This window comes from Zingiber officinale, chromosome 3B (genome assembly GCF_018446385.1).
Source record: "Zingiber officinale cultivar Zhangliang chromosome 3B, Zo_v1.1, whole genome shotgun sequence".
Taxonomy (NCBI): Eukaryota; Viridiplantae; Streptophyta; class Magnoliopsida; order Zingiberales; family Zingiberaceae; genus Zingiber; species Zingiber officinale.
Genome location: NC_055991.1, coordinates 36,879,084 through 36,891,669, shown reverse-complemented (window position 1 = coordinate 36,891,669; position 12,586 = coordinate 36,879,084). Strand labels below are relative to the sequence as shown.

The following is a 12,586-nucleotide window of genomic DNA, read 5'->3' as shown; positions in this document are numbered from 1 at the left end:
TCCACCTGAACCAAACAATCCTTCACATATATCGACACAATAAAATCTTAAAGGATCGAGTGGCAGACCTAGAGTCTCAAATCTTCGACCCTGAGGTAGTCGTGTCGGGATTTAGAGCAGAAGTGGTGGCCTTGAAGAAAGCAAGCACCTCCTGGGAGCAGACCTTGGAAGAGGCCCAGTCAGAAATTGACCGCCTTCGAGAGGAGAAGAGCAAGCTTGAAGTTCTTCTGCAGACCTCCGAGACTAAGTGTCAAGAAACTCAATCGACACTAACTCAGCTATCTGTAATTTTGGAGGATGCCAAGCTTACACATAAGCAGGAAATGGATCGCATGTCCCAAGAGTTGAGTTCCCGGGACCTACTTATCATGGACCAAAGGCGGGACCTAGAGTCCCAAGCGACAGAGCTGGGTTCTATACAAATAGAGCTATCTCAACCTCAATCTACACTATCAAACACAGTGATCACCTTGGAGACCTACAAGGTGGGGGAGAGCAACCATCAGTAGGCAAGCCTACAAGAATACTTGCATTCTTCAGAGTTTGGCACACAGGTAGGGGACCGCTTCTTCACGTCTGTGGCCTACAATGCGGTAAGGGCGTTGCAGCAACTTAAAGAACAAGGATATCTGCCTTTTGTTCCCCCTGTAGATTTTCTAGACCATCGTCGCATCCTCAATGAGATGCTTGACTATGTATTTGTCGAATTTAAATGATTTGTGTATGAATCGTAAGAACATTTTATTGCACTCTACTTAGTAAAGATGTCATATCTTCTCCTTAATCTAGACGCTTGACTCAATAGGGCCAGAGTTACTTTATCCTAAACACGGGGTCCTATACTTATCTGGTCTAAAAAAAGATTCACGAGCGTCCTGAACCCAAGTATCCTGACCTGGTAGTTTGTGCTCGGCCTATCATACTTCCTCGATCTAAAGTCTTACAAAATATTAATTTTAGGTGCGATAAGGCTGGAGGTAGTTAGCACTCCAAGGGCGATCTAGCTTCCTACCCTGAGCGTCTTGCAAATAGTAGGCGCCTGACGCTAACCGTTTAACAATTTTATAAGAACCGTCCCACTGAGGTGCTAGTTTTGTTACCTCCCCTACGGGCTTTGTCCTTTTCCACACTAAGTCCTCTTCTCCAAAGAACCGGAGAACAACCCTTCTATCATAGTTTTGATGTATCCTTTGCTGATATGCCATTAGTCAGGTTGTTGTGCGTTCACGAACTTCGTTGATCAAATCCAGCTCTGAGAGTCGTCGCTCGGCATTCCCTTCATCATATAGCACTCTCCTAACTGAAGGCACCCCAACCTTGATAGGAACCACAGTCTTACTGTCGTAGACCAGGTGAAATGGTGTGAGCCATGTGGTTTCTCGAGGAATTGTGCGGTAGGCCCAGAGGATGTTGGGCAGCTCCTCCACCCAATCACCCCCCACATGGTCCAACTTAACTTTCAAACCTCGCACTATCTCCCTATTGGTAACCTCGGTCTGTCCATTACTTTGAGGATAAGCTACGGATGTGAAAGCCTGGATTATATCGAACCCTTGACACCAGGCCTGGATTTTACGTCCCTGGAATTGTCTTTCGTTGTATGACACCAACTTTTGTGGTATTCCAAATCGGCAAAGGATGCTCTTCCATAAGAATTGAATAACAGCTCCTTCAGTAATCCTGGCCAAGGCTTCTGCTTCCACCCATTTAGAGAAGTAATCTACTGCTACTAGCAGGAATCTCTTCTGCCCTGACGCCATCGGGAATGGTCCTACAATATCCATACCCCATTGATCAAAGGAGCATGAGACTATTGAAGTTTTCAATGTGTTGGTCGGCTGATGGGTCAGATTCTGATGCTTTTGGCAAAATAAGTAAGTGTTCATCAATCTTTGAGCATCTTTCTGCAGAGTGGGCCAAAAATACCAGGCCAGTAATATTTTCTGGGCTAGTGTCCTCCCTCCAGCATGGTTGTCGCAGCATCCCTGATGTACTTCTTGCAAAGCATACTCCGCTTCTTCCATTCCTAAACATTTAAGTAGCGGTCTGGAGAATGCTCGCTTGTACAATTAGTCCCAAATCAGGGTATACATATGAGCTCTTTTCCTGATCAACCTGGCCTCTTCTGGGTCATCGGACAAGTCACCCTGTTGAAGATAAATGATCATCAAGGCTAGCAAGAAAGTCTGGGCTATCGACCTATCCAGCACCCAAGTGGTCAAAGAGCTAGCCATTTTGGCTAGTTCATCAACCCTTTGATTATCTGCTCTGGGAATCTTAGTTACAGTGACCTCTTTAAAATACTCCTTCATCTTCTCATATGCCTCTTAGTATACCTGTAGCTCATCACTATTAACTTCAAAGTTGCCTACTATTTGCTGAGCTACAAGCTGAGAGTCTGAATAAACAACTACTCGGATAGCTCCAACATGCCGAGCTACTTGAAGTCCTGCCAATAGTGCTTCATACTCTGTCTCATTATTTATAACCCTGAAATTTAACCTGACCACCAATGGCAAGATGTCTTCTTAAGGGGATATCAAGAGGATCCCAACTCCGCTTCCTTGCTATGTAGATGACTTGTCCATATAGATCCTCCAAGTTTCTTCTGAATCCAGTTGGTGAACCTCCATTAGAAAATCTGCTAGAGCTTGCACCTTAATTGGCATTCGGGGTTGATACCATATATCATATTCTCCCAACTAGGTGGCCCATTTATGAGGCGACCTGTTACTTCAACATTAGTGAGGGCTTTACCCATAGTGTTGTTGGTCAGGACTGTGATGGGATGTGCTAGGAAATAAGGCCTCAAGCATAGAGCCATTAGCACCAATCCGTAGACTAATTTTTCTAGAGCTGTGTATTGGGACTCATCCCCTTTTAGTAAGTGACTGAATAAGTACACTGACCGTTGTACATCGTCCTGCTCTTTCACCAACACCGCCCCTACGGCCTCGGGGTTGGCTGACAGATAAACCCAAAGTGGTTCTCCCGCAGTAGGCTTGAACAGTGAGGGTAGAGTCTCCATGTGCTTCTTTAATTCTTCAAAGGCCCGGTTGCATTCCTTGCCCCACTGGAACTTGGCAGCTCTCTTGAGTACTTTGAAGAAAGGCAAGGCTTTATCTGTAGACCAGGATATGAACCGGGATAGTGCTGTTATTTGACCCACCAACTTCTGAGCTTCCTTCAAATTTTGAGGCACCTTCATATCTCGGAGGGCTCGGACCTTCTCCGAACTTGCTTCGATCCCTCGCTCAATGACGAGGTATCCCAAGAACTTTCCTCCTCGAGCTCCAAACAAGCATTTCAGGGGATTCAACTTCAGCCCATACTGTCTCAGAGTGCCGCAGGTTTCTTCTATGTCGACGATCAAATTTATAGCCAGAGTGTACTTGATGAGTATATCATCCACATAGACTTCAACATTTCACCCTATTTGCTCCCGGAAGATCTTATCCATCATCCTCTGATAGGTAGCTCCGGCGTTCCTCAATCCAAAGGGCATAATGGTATAACAGAAGGTACCATCTGTCGTGATGAAGCTAACCTTCTCCTGATCTTCTTGCGCCAATGGGATCTGGTGATATCCTTGATAAGCATCAAACATACAAATTCTTTCATAGTCCGAGGTTGATTCCACCATCTGATCGATCCTAGGCAGCGGATAACAATCCTTAGGGCTAGCGCAGTTGAGGTCCCGGAAGTCAATACAAACTCTCCATTTATTATTGGGTTTAGCTACTAGGACCACATTAGAGAGTCAAGACGGGAATTATACCTCTCTAATGTGGCCTGCTTTCCTGAGCTGATCTACCTCAGCCCGGATGATCTTATTTTGCTCGGTCGAGAAATTCCTCTTCTTCTGCTTGACCGGTCGGGAATCAAGCAGAAGGTGTAGTCTATGTTCGGCCACCTCGGGCTTGATCCCAGGTAACTCCTCAGGAGACCGGGCGAAAACATCCCTGTTACGAGTCAAGCATTGAACCAGGCCCGTCTTGACTTCGATAGGTAGGTCGCTGGATATGCGGGTGACACTCTCCGGGTGTTCAGGATAGAGTTGTACCTCCTCCCATGGTATGAGTCTCTGTTATAGGCAAAGGCTCCTCTTGAATGACGTGGATTTTGTCGTCCTGAGTTTGTTGAGCCTTGCGAGCCTCCACCTTCACCAAGTCGACGTAACACCTGTGAGAGACCAACTACTCACCATTAACTTCCCCGACCTGGTCTCCCACAGGGAATTTGATCTTCTGATACAAAGCCGAGACTGCTGCCTGGAACTCGTGCAATGTCGATCTCCCTAGGATGATGTTGTATGAGGATGGTGAATCCACCACTATGAAGGTGCTCCTCCTCATCCTCACTAGGGGCTCGCTACCCAAAGATATAGCTAGCTTGATCTGACTCATGGGTCGTACTTCATTACCAATGAAACCATATAATAAAGTAGCCACGAGCTGGAGTTCGCTAGCATCGATTTGCATGCTCTCGAACACGCCTTTGAACAACACATTGACAGAGCTCCCAGTATCCACGAAAACTCTGGCCACGTGACTATTGGTGATGACGACCTTGATTATCAGAGCGTCGTCATGAAGTAGCTCCAGCCCTTCCAGGTCATGTGCCCCAAAGCTGATGACAAGCCCTACGGCTTGCTCCTGGCTGCACCCTACAGTTTGTATCTCCAAGGACCACTCATGAGACTTCCGAGCCCGGGCAGAATCTCCATCTGTGGGTCCTCCTGAGATCATGCCTATCTCGTGAATGATCATGTTTCCCTAGTTCTCCTCTTCCCTTGCTTCCCCAGGCTCCTGGTTGCGACCGGGTTGCTGGTTTTCTTGTCCCACATTTTCAGGTTGGGGTCTTCCAAACTTACCGATCACAAGCTGTTGGTTGGCAAGAATCCTCTGTTGAGTCCTGGGTGCGATCTCAGGTGGGGGTAGGCCCAGCTCAGCGGCGTGCCGAGAATCTCGAGCGAACTGGAAGCAATCATTGGTGGCATGGGTGTGGGAACGATGGTAGGTGCAATAACGCGACCCCCACGGTCCATGTCTTGGTGCTTGTACCGCCGCCACATGCTGGGTTGACCTAGGATCCTGATCGGGAGGAAAGGGCGGTTGGGTGTCCCGGGCACGCGGAAGAGGCTGAGCTGGCGGTTGAGGTGACCTTTTCTCTGGCTTGTTGGCAGGAGTAGGCGCTTTGTCTACTTTGCGTCGAGCGGCCTGAGCTTCTTCCACATTGATATAGCTAGCGGCATTCCCAAGCATCTCGTCAAAGTTCTTCATGGGATCCCGAATGAGATCTCGGAAGAACTCCCCTCTACTAGTCCATGAGAGAAAGCGCTCATTAGTATTTCAGAGGTGGCCGATGGAACGCCTGAACCACCTAGTTGAAACGCTTGATATAACTTCGCAAGGGCTCGGTCGACCCCTACTTAAGAGCGAAGAGACAATGGTCCATTTTTTTGTACTTTCTGCTACTGGCGAAGTGGTGCAGGAAGATAATTTTAAAATCATGGAAACAAGTGATGGACTCGTTCGGTAATCCACCAAACGATTTCTGTACCGAGCCAGAAAAAGTATTCATAAACACTCGACACTTAATAGCGTTGCTATACTGGTGTAACGACGCCGCATTCCAGAACTTGTGGAGATGGTCATCCAGATCCTTACTGTCATCGTACTCTCCAATATGTTAGAGTGTATACTAAAAGTCTAGCTTTTGTATAAACATTTAAGAATCACATTGGTCAAATATCTACATTTATGCAAAGTGTAGTTGTCCATTTAATTTATATTGAAGATGACATGGTGTGAGGAGACACACAGAAGTTCATGTTATCAGTTCCTTATAAATTATAAACAGTTGTTCACAACCAAGATGGAATGAGAAAAACCATTGGAGTGGTTGTAGTGTAATTAGGTATTAGTTTATCTTGACTAATAAATTACACTAGTACACTATGAGTGTATTGAGCAGGACTATTTGAGGTAGTATCTTTTATACTGACTATATAAAAAAATAATACCTCTGTTATTATGGAAGTGTGTACTCTTAATCATGATATAATAACAAACACATATACTTAGTATTTATTTCTTTAATTTATCAAAGGGTGTGATTTAGCTCGTTAAATCAATAGGCCCGATAAGTTGGGAAATGATATTATTTATATGGTGTGTTGTTGATTATAGAATGAAACTGTGTCCTAGTAATCTAGGTTGATGATGTCCCCTTGAGGAGCCCATAAGAATTGTCATGTAAACCTTGCAGGTGGACTTAGTCCGACATGACGATAAGGTTGAGTAGTATTACTCTTAGAGCTAGATATTAATTAAGTGAGTTGTCAGTAACTCATTTAATTAGTGGGCATTCAATATCTTAAACACAGGGAGACTAACACACTCATGATAAGAAGGAGCACATATAGTAATATGGGATTGGTGCGGTAGTGCAATAATAATTCTTTAGTGGTATGAGTTATTATTGATGAACTTGAGTTGGGTGTTCGGGGCGAACACAGGAAGCTCAAGCTCATTGGGAGACCAAAACCAATTCCTCCTCTCGGTCCCTATTGTAGCATCTTATTTATAAAGTCTTATATCCACCAATACCCACTTTCTTACCCACCTTAAGGTGGTTGGCCAAGCCAAGCTTGGAGCCCAAGCTAGGGCCGGCCAAACCAAGGTTAGAAGGGTTCAAGTTGTGGCCGGCCCTAGCTTGGAGCCCAAGCAAGGGTGGCCAACCACATTCATATTGAAAGAGAGTTTTAAAATTATAAATCTTTCCTTTTATAGCTTTTTACAAAGGATTAAGAGAAAAGTTTGATATCTTTCCTTATTTATAGTTAAAAGGAAGATTTTAATTTTTTGATAAATTTTAAATCTTTCCTTATGTGGAAGTAATGGTTTTAAAAGAAAGTTTTAAAATTATAAATCTTTCCTTTTATAGCTTTCTACAAAGGATTAAGAGAAAAGTTTGATATCTTTCCTTATTTGTAGTTAAAAGGAAGATTTTATTTTTTTGATAAATTTTAAATCTTTCCTTATGTGGAAGCCATGGTTTTAAAAGAAAGTTTTAAAATTATAAATATTTCCTTTTATAGCTTTCTACAAAGGATTAAGAGAAAGGTTTGATATCTTTCCTTATTTGTAGTTTAAAGGAAGATTTTAATTTTTGATAAAACTTTCCTTTTTGTAACCATCCACGTGTTTTAAAAGAGAGATTTTAATTTATAAAACTTTCCTTTTAACCAACCATGAAGGGATTTAAAGAAAGAAATTTTTTTAATTAAAATTTCTTACCGGAAACAATTAAGGAAGTTTTAATTTTTATTTAAAACTTTCCTTGTTTGGAGAACAAGATAGGGGCCGACCATTAAAGGTTTATAAGGAAGTTTTAATTAAATTTTCCTTCTTAGACATTGGCAAGGAATATAAGGAAGTTTTAATTATGTTTAAAACTTTTCTTATTTGTCAAGACCAATGAATATAAAAGAGAGGGTAGAGGTGCCTCACCTCATAACAACACATCTATTATTCCTCTCCTCTATTCATTGGTGGTGGTCTGCTCTCATCCTTCCTCTCCTCCTTTTCTTCTTCTTTGGTGGTCGGCAACATCAACTCTTGGGGAGATTTTGGTGGCCGGATTTAGCTTGGAGAAGAAGTAGAGAAAGGAGGCATTGTTTCTTAGTATCCCTTGGAGCTTGGTTGGTAGCCGAAGTTCTTCATCTCTAGGAGATTGTTGGTGGCCGAAACTTGGAAGGAAGAAGAAGGTTTTGGTGGAGTCTCGTCTTGGTAGATCGTCACCCACACGACGCCCGAGATAAGAAGAGGAATACAATAGAAGATCGTGAGGTCTATAAGCTACAAGAGGTGTATAACTAATTATTTAATTCCGCATCATAACTAGTGCATTCTTTTGTATAGATCTTGTAAAACCAAACACAAGAGGTTATCGATTTTAATTATCGTTTTTGTTATCGATTTTCGTTTCGATTTCATGTTTCAATAATGTGTTTCTATTGAGGTCTCTATTGTTAAACCTTGTTTACTGTGAGAAATTTAAATATCCGATTTCTTTTAAAGGCTTTGTCTAGGCAGTGGTGGATGATCCTATACCCAAGAAGGCCTAGTGCCTCACCACGTTTGACTTGGAAGCTGATCCTGAAATAGATATTTGATCAACTTCTGTAATATGATTTAACTTAGGAAGATCACATCGGTTGAACTTGAAGTAAGAATGTTATATTTCGTTCCCAATTCAAGTTTAACTTCTAAAGGAAAAAATTTGGATTAATAATGTTAAGCATCGTTTGCAATCCAAATTTAACTTTAGTAGAACACATGGGTAGCTATGATAGTTCTATGCTTGTACAAATTTTTATACAGGGGAACTAGGACGGTATTCCGAGTAGCAACCAACACAATGGTCGGGGGCTTGTATCCCTTCGATAGTTTCTCTTCTAGTACCTCTAAAGAGAAGGGCACTTGCTCATCAGGTTCCCCTCGAGGCTCCTCCCGGAGAACTATAGCCTTCCCCTTCTTTGAATCCCTGGGCGGGGAGCTTTCCGCCATAGAGGCCTGCGATTGCTCTTTCTTATTATAACAGTCCGGGCACTTATGGTGGTAGTCTGGGACTGGTTCCCGGTAGAAAGCCAGGGGGAATTCTTCGGGTTGCTTCCTCTTAGGCCCTCTGCCTGAAACGTGAGTTGGGTCCTTGGAAACAGCGGGCATTTTGTATGGTCGCGAGGTCGTGGTCTATTTTTCAAAAGTCGCTCTTCTCTTAGCTTCCTTGAACAGCTCGTACTCTCCTGCCATCATGGTCACGTTGATTCGTCCGGTATCCTCCATCTTCACGTTCTAGAACAGGTGAAGCAGATTCCCACAGACAACGCTAAATTGATCATGTTTGGAATCTGAGTTAGATAAAGGCTTGGTGAGCTAGTGTGGACGTTGACCGGGGGGGGGGGGGGATGACTGAGACACCTTTCTCGTATATTCTTCCGAAAAGGGGCTTCCACGTGGCGCTGACGGGCGAGGATGTTGGAATCGCCAGTACTTGAGTTCTGAGCACACTCAGGTGAACACATGGGCGTTAGAGGCCAGAAACTAGGGAAAAAGTCCCCGGAGCAGGCCCTCCGAGACTCAAGTCAGGTCTTTTTTCCCAGAAGAACAGTGTACGAAGAAGAAAGAAAGTAGAAGATAAATGTGAATGTGCGAGAGAGTGTACCTGCGTGAGGGAGAAGACTTCCCTTTTTATATGATAGTGCGTATCTTCTAGAACCTGACCGATGTCAGAGAATGTCGGGTGTCAGGCCTTGTCGGGTGATGGAGGATACGTGACATCCTCCTGTAGCATGAAGAAAGGTTCCATTCATAGGTGGATGCATATCATTGGAATATTCCCTGACACTTGACAGTTATTCTCTGACAGACAGTTATGATTCTCTGATCTCGTTGTCCTGTAGCTCTCTCCGTCCCGACAGAGAAGGAGTAGGATAGCCCGGGATGATCAGTCGGGTACAACACCTGGTATAGACCTTGGGAGGTCGAGGTTGTGGAGAGACAGTCCCGGCCTCCGTCCCGACCGAGAAGGAGTAGGATAGCTCGGGATGATCAGTCGGGTATAACACCTGGTCTAGACCTTGGGAGGTCGAGGCTGTGGAGAGATAGTCCCGGCGCTGGCCGAGAGTTGGCTGACCGAGAGCTTTAGCTTACCGAGAGCATCGGGTTTACGTATCGCCAGGCCGTGAGACCCTAAACCATCAAATACTGGTCAGGTGTCATCCGACTATCTACCCAGGTGTCTCAGATATGGAATCTCGGTCTATTGGAACCCGGCTGGGAATCAGGTTGCTGACATCGTTCCCTACCTATTGACTGTCATGTCTCCTTGACTTCTGACTACCATGTCTTTATCAGACCCATCATCAAGCATCGTATCAAACGGGAAGAATCATAAGGTTGCTCCTTCTACTGTTGGCGGTGTTGCTATCTTGTCGGTTGCTTTTTGACTCATTCTATTATGTAGGAGCCAAAGGAAGAAGAAAGTCGTCGCTTACCAGGAGACTTCTAGTTGCTATGCCTTGCCCAATCCCTTCTAATCTTTGTTGACATTTCTCCATTGCAACGATCAAGGCTGCCACAAAAGACTTTGATGAGTCTCTTCTTCTTGGGGTTTGTGGGTCTGGGAAGGTCTATCTTGGGGAGATTAAGGGCATGGGCATGAAGGTTGCAGTCAAGCATAGTAACCCAAGGTCCGATCAAGGTGTCCATGAGTTCCATTCCGAAATTGAGACACTCTCAAAGCTCCGACACATACACCTTGTCTCTTTGATTGGTTACTATCAGGAGAACTCTGAAATGATCTTAGTCTATGACTATATGGCTCGTGGTACACTTCGTGATCACCTCTATAATTCTCACAAGCCACCACTTTCATTGAAACAAAGACTTGAGATTTGCATCGAGGCTGCACGACGGTTGCTGTTGCGCCCAAAGAATGCCCATATATCTCCACAATGACATGATATTGTCCACTTTGGGCCTAGACCCTCATGACTTTATTCTTGGGCTCTAATCAAAAGGTCTCATGCCAATGGAGATATCTTGCATCCTTTTAATCTCATGATCTTTACCAAATCTTTCTAATGCGGGACTTTGATTGAACCCCAACAATCCTCCCCTCAAACGAAGGACCACAATTACTCTCGTGGTTCGGGCCTCCCCGCGAGCATCTGATCACTCTGACCTGCTCTGGAGCTCCCCGCAAGCATCCGCACCCGGTCACCTTGACCTACTCCGGGCCTCCCCGCGAGCATTCGACCACCTTGACTTGCTTCGGGCCTCACTGCGAGCATTCGACCACCTTGACCTGCTTCGGGCCTCACTGCGAGCATCCGATCACTTTGACCTACTCGCCTCCCCGTGAGTATCTGGTCATCTTGACTTACTCCAGGCCTCCCGCAAGCATCCAGTCATCCTGACCTGCTCCAAGCCTCCCCGCGAGTATCCGGTCACCTTTACCTACTTGCTTCCGCACAAGTATCCGATCACCCTGACCTACTCCAGGCCTCCCACGAACATCCAGTCACCCTGACCTACTCCGGACTCACCCTCAACTTCGTTCAAGGCCACCCCACATGGTATCTGGTTCGTACCATGACTCTGATACCATTTGTTGCGCCCAAAGGATGTCCATATATCTCCACAATGACATGATATTGTCCACTGGCAGGTTTTTTCGGAAAACTCCATCTATTCTGGTGTGGATGGCAGGCAGGCCTATATTTCTTGGTTTCAATAGGACTCCTTACGAGCGTTGTTTCCATCTACTATTATCTAAAAGTAATCAAGTTATTAATGACTGGACGAAATCAAGAAATAACCTGACTTGATCTGGGCCTCCCCGCAAGCATCCACACCCGGTCACCTTGACCTACTCCAGGCCTCCCCGCGAGCATTCGACCACCTTGACCTGCTTCGGGCCTCCCCGCGAGTATCCGGTCACCCTGACTTGCTCTAGGCTTCCCACGAACATTCGGTCACTCTGACCTACTCCGGACCCATCCTCAACTTCTATTGTCCACTTTGGACGTAGGCTCTCATGACTTTGCTCTTGATCTCTACCTAAAAGGTCTCATGCCAATGAAGATATCTTACATCCTTTTAATCCCATGATCTTTACTAAATCTTTCCAATATAAGACTTTGATTGAACCCCAATAATTACATTATCTTCACATAGGCGCAAAGCATACCGTCATACATCGAGATGTCAAGACCACAAACATATTGCTAGATGAAAATTGGGTCGCCAAAGTTTCAGACTTCGGACTTTCGAAAATTCTCCCAGCCTTGGATGACACCCATATCTGCACAATGGTGAAGGGAAGCTTTGGTTACCTTGACCCTGAGTACGCTTGGAGGCACCAGTTCACTGAGAAATCTGATATTTACTCTTTTGGGGTTGTATTGTTTGAAGTCCTCTGTGCTCGGCCTGCGCTTACCCACATGTTTCCAGATGAACAAGTGAACTTGGCTGATTGAGCAGTTCGCTGTCAGCAGAATGACAACCTTGTCGATATCATCGATCCCTATTTGAAGGGTAGGATGGCTCCAGAAAGTTTTGAGAAGTTTACCGAGACTGCAGAGAAATGTGTGGCTGGTGTTGGGGCGGACCGACCTTCCATGGGCGATGCCCTTCAGAACCTTGAATTTGCCTTCCGGCTCCAGGAACATGCGGATGCTGGTGGTGAAATAACCGGTGGTATCACTGAAAATGCAGTACTCACTTCAATGGTGGAATCAAGCACGACAAGCACTGTTTCCAAAATGATTAGAGGTCGGAGCTTTGCTAGTGAGGCGCTGCCGTACAAGAGATCGCACATATTGTCTTCTCACAAGTCTCCGATGAGAGCTAATAATTCTTATTCTTGATTTTTGGAGGAAACATATATGATACAAATCGATAAGCCTTTATCTATGCATTGAAGTCGACTTCAATTGCGTGAGTCACATGTCTATATGGTCATTTCTGTCGAACCATAGACTAGTAGTAGGTTGTTGGGAATTATGTCCTCTTATTAT

The 12,586-nt window shown here is 44.8% G+C and overlaps 1 pseudogene; it reads left to right on the top strand.

Annotated features, from left to right (window-relative positions):
- Positions 1-8,971: 8,971 nt before the first annotated feature.
- On the top strand, positions 8,972-12,436 carry LOC122054811 (annotated as a pseudogene).
- The last annotated feature ends 150 nt before the right edge of the window (positions 12,437-12,586 follow it).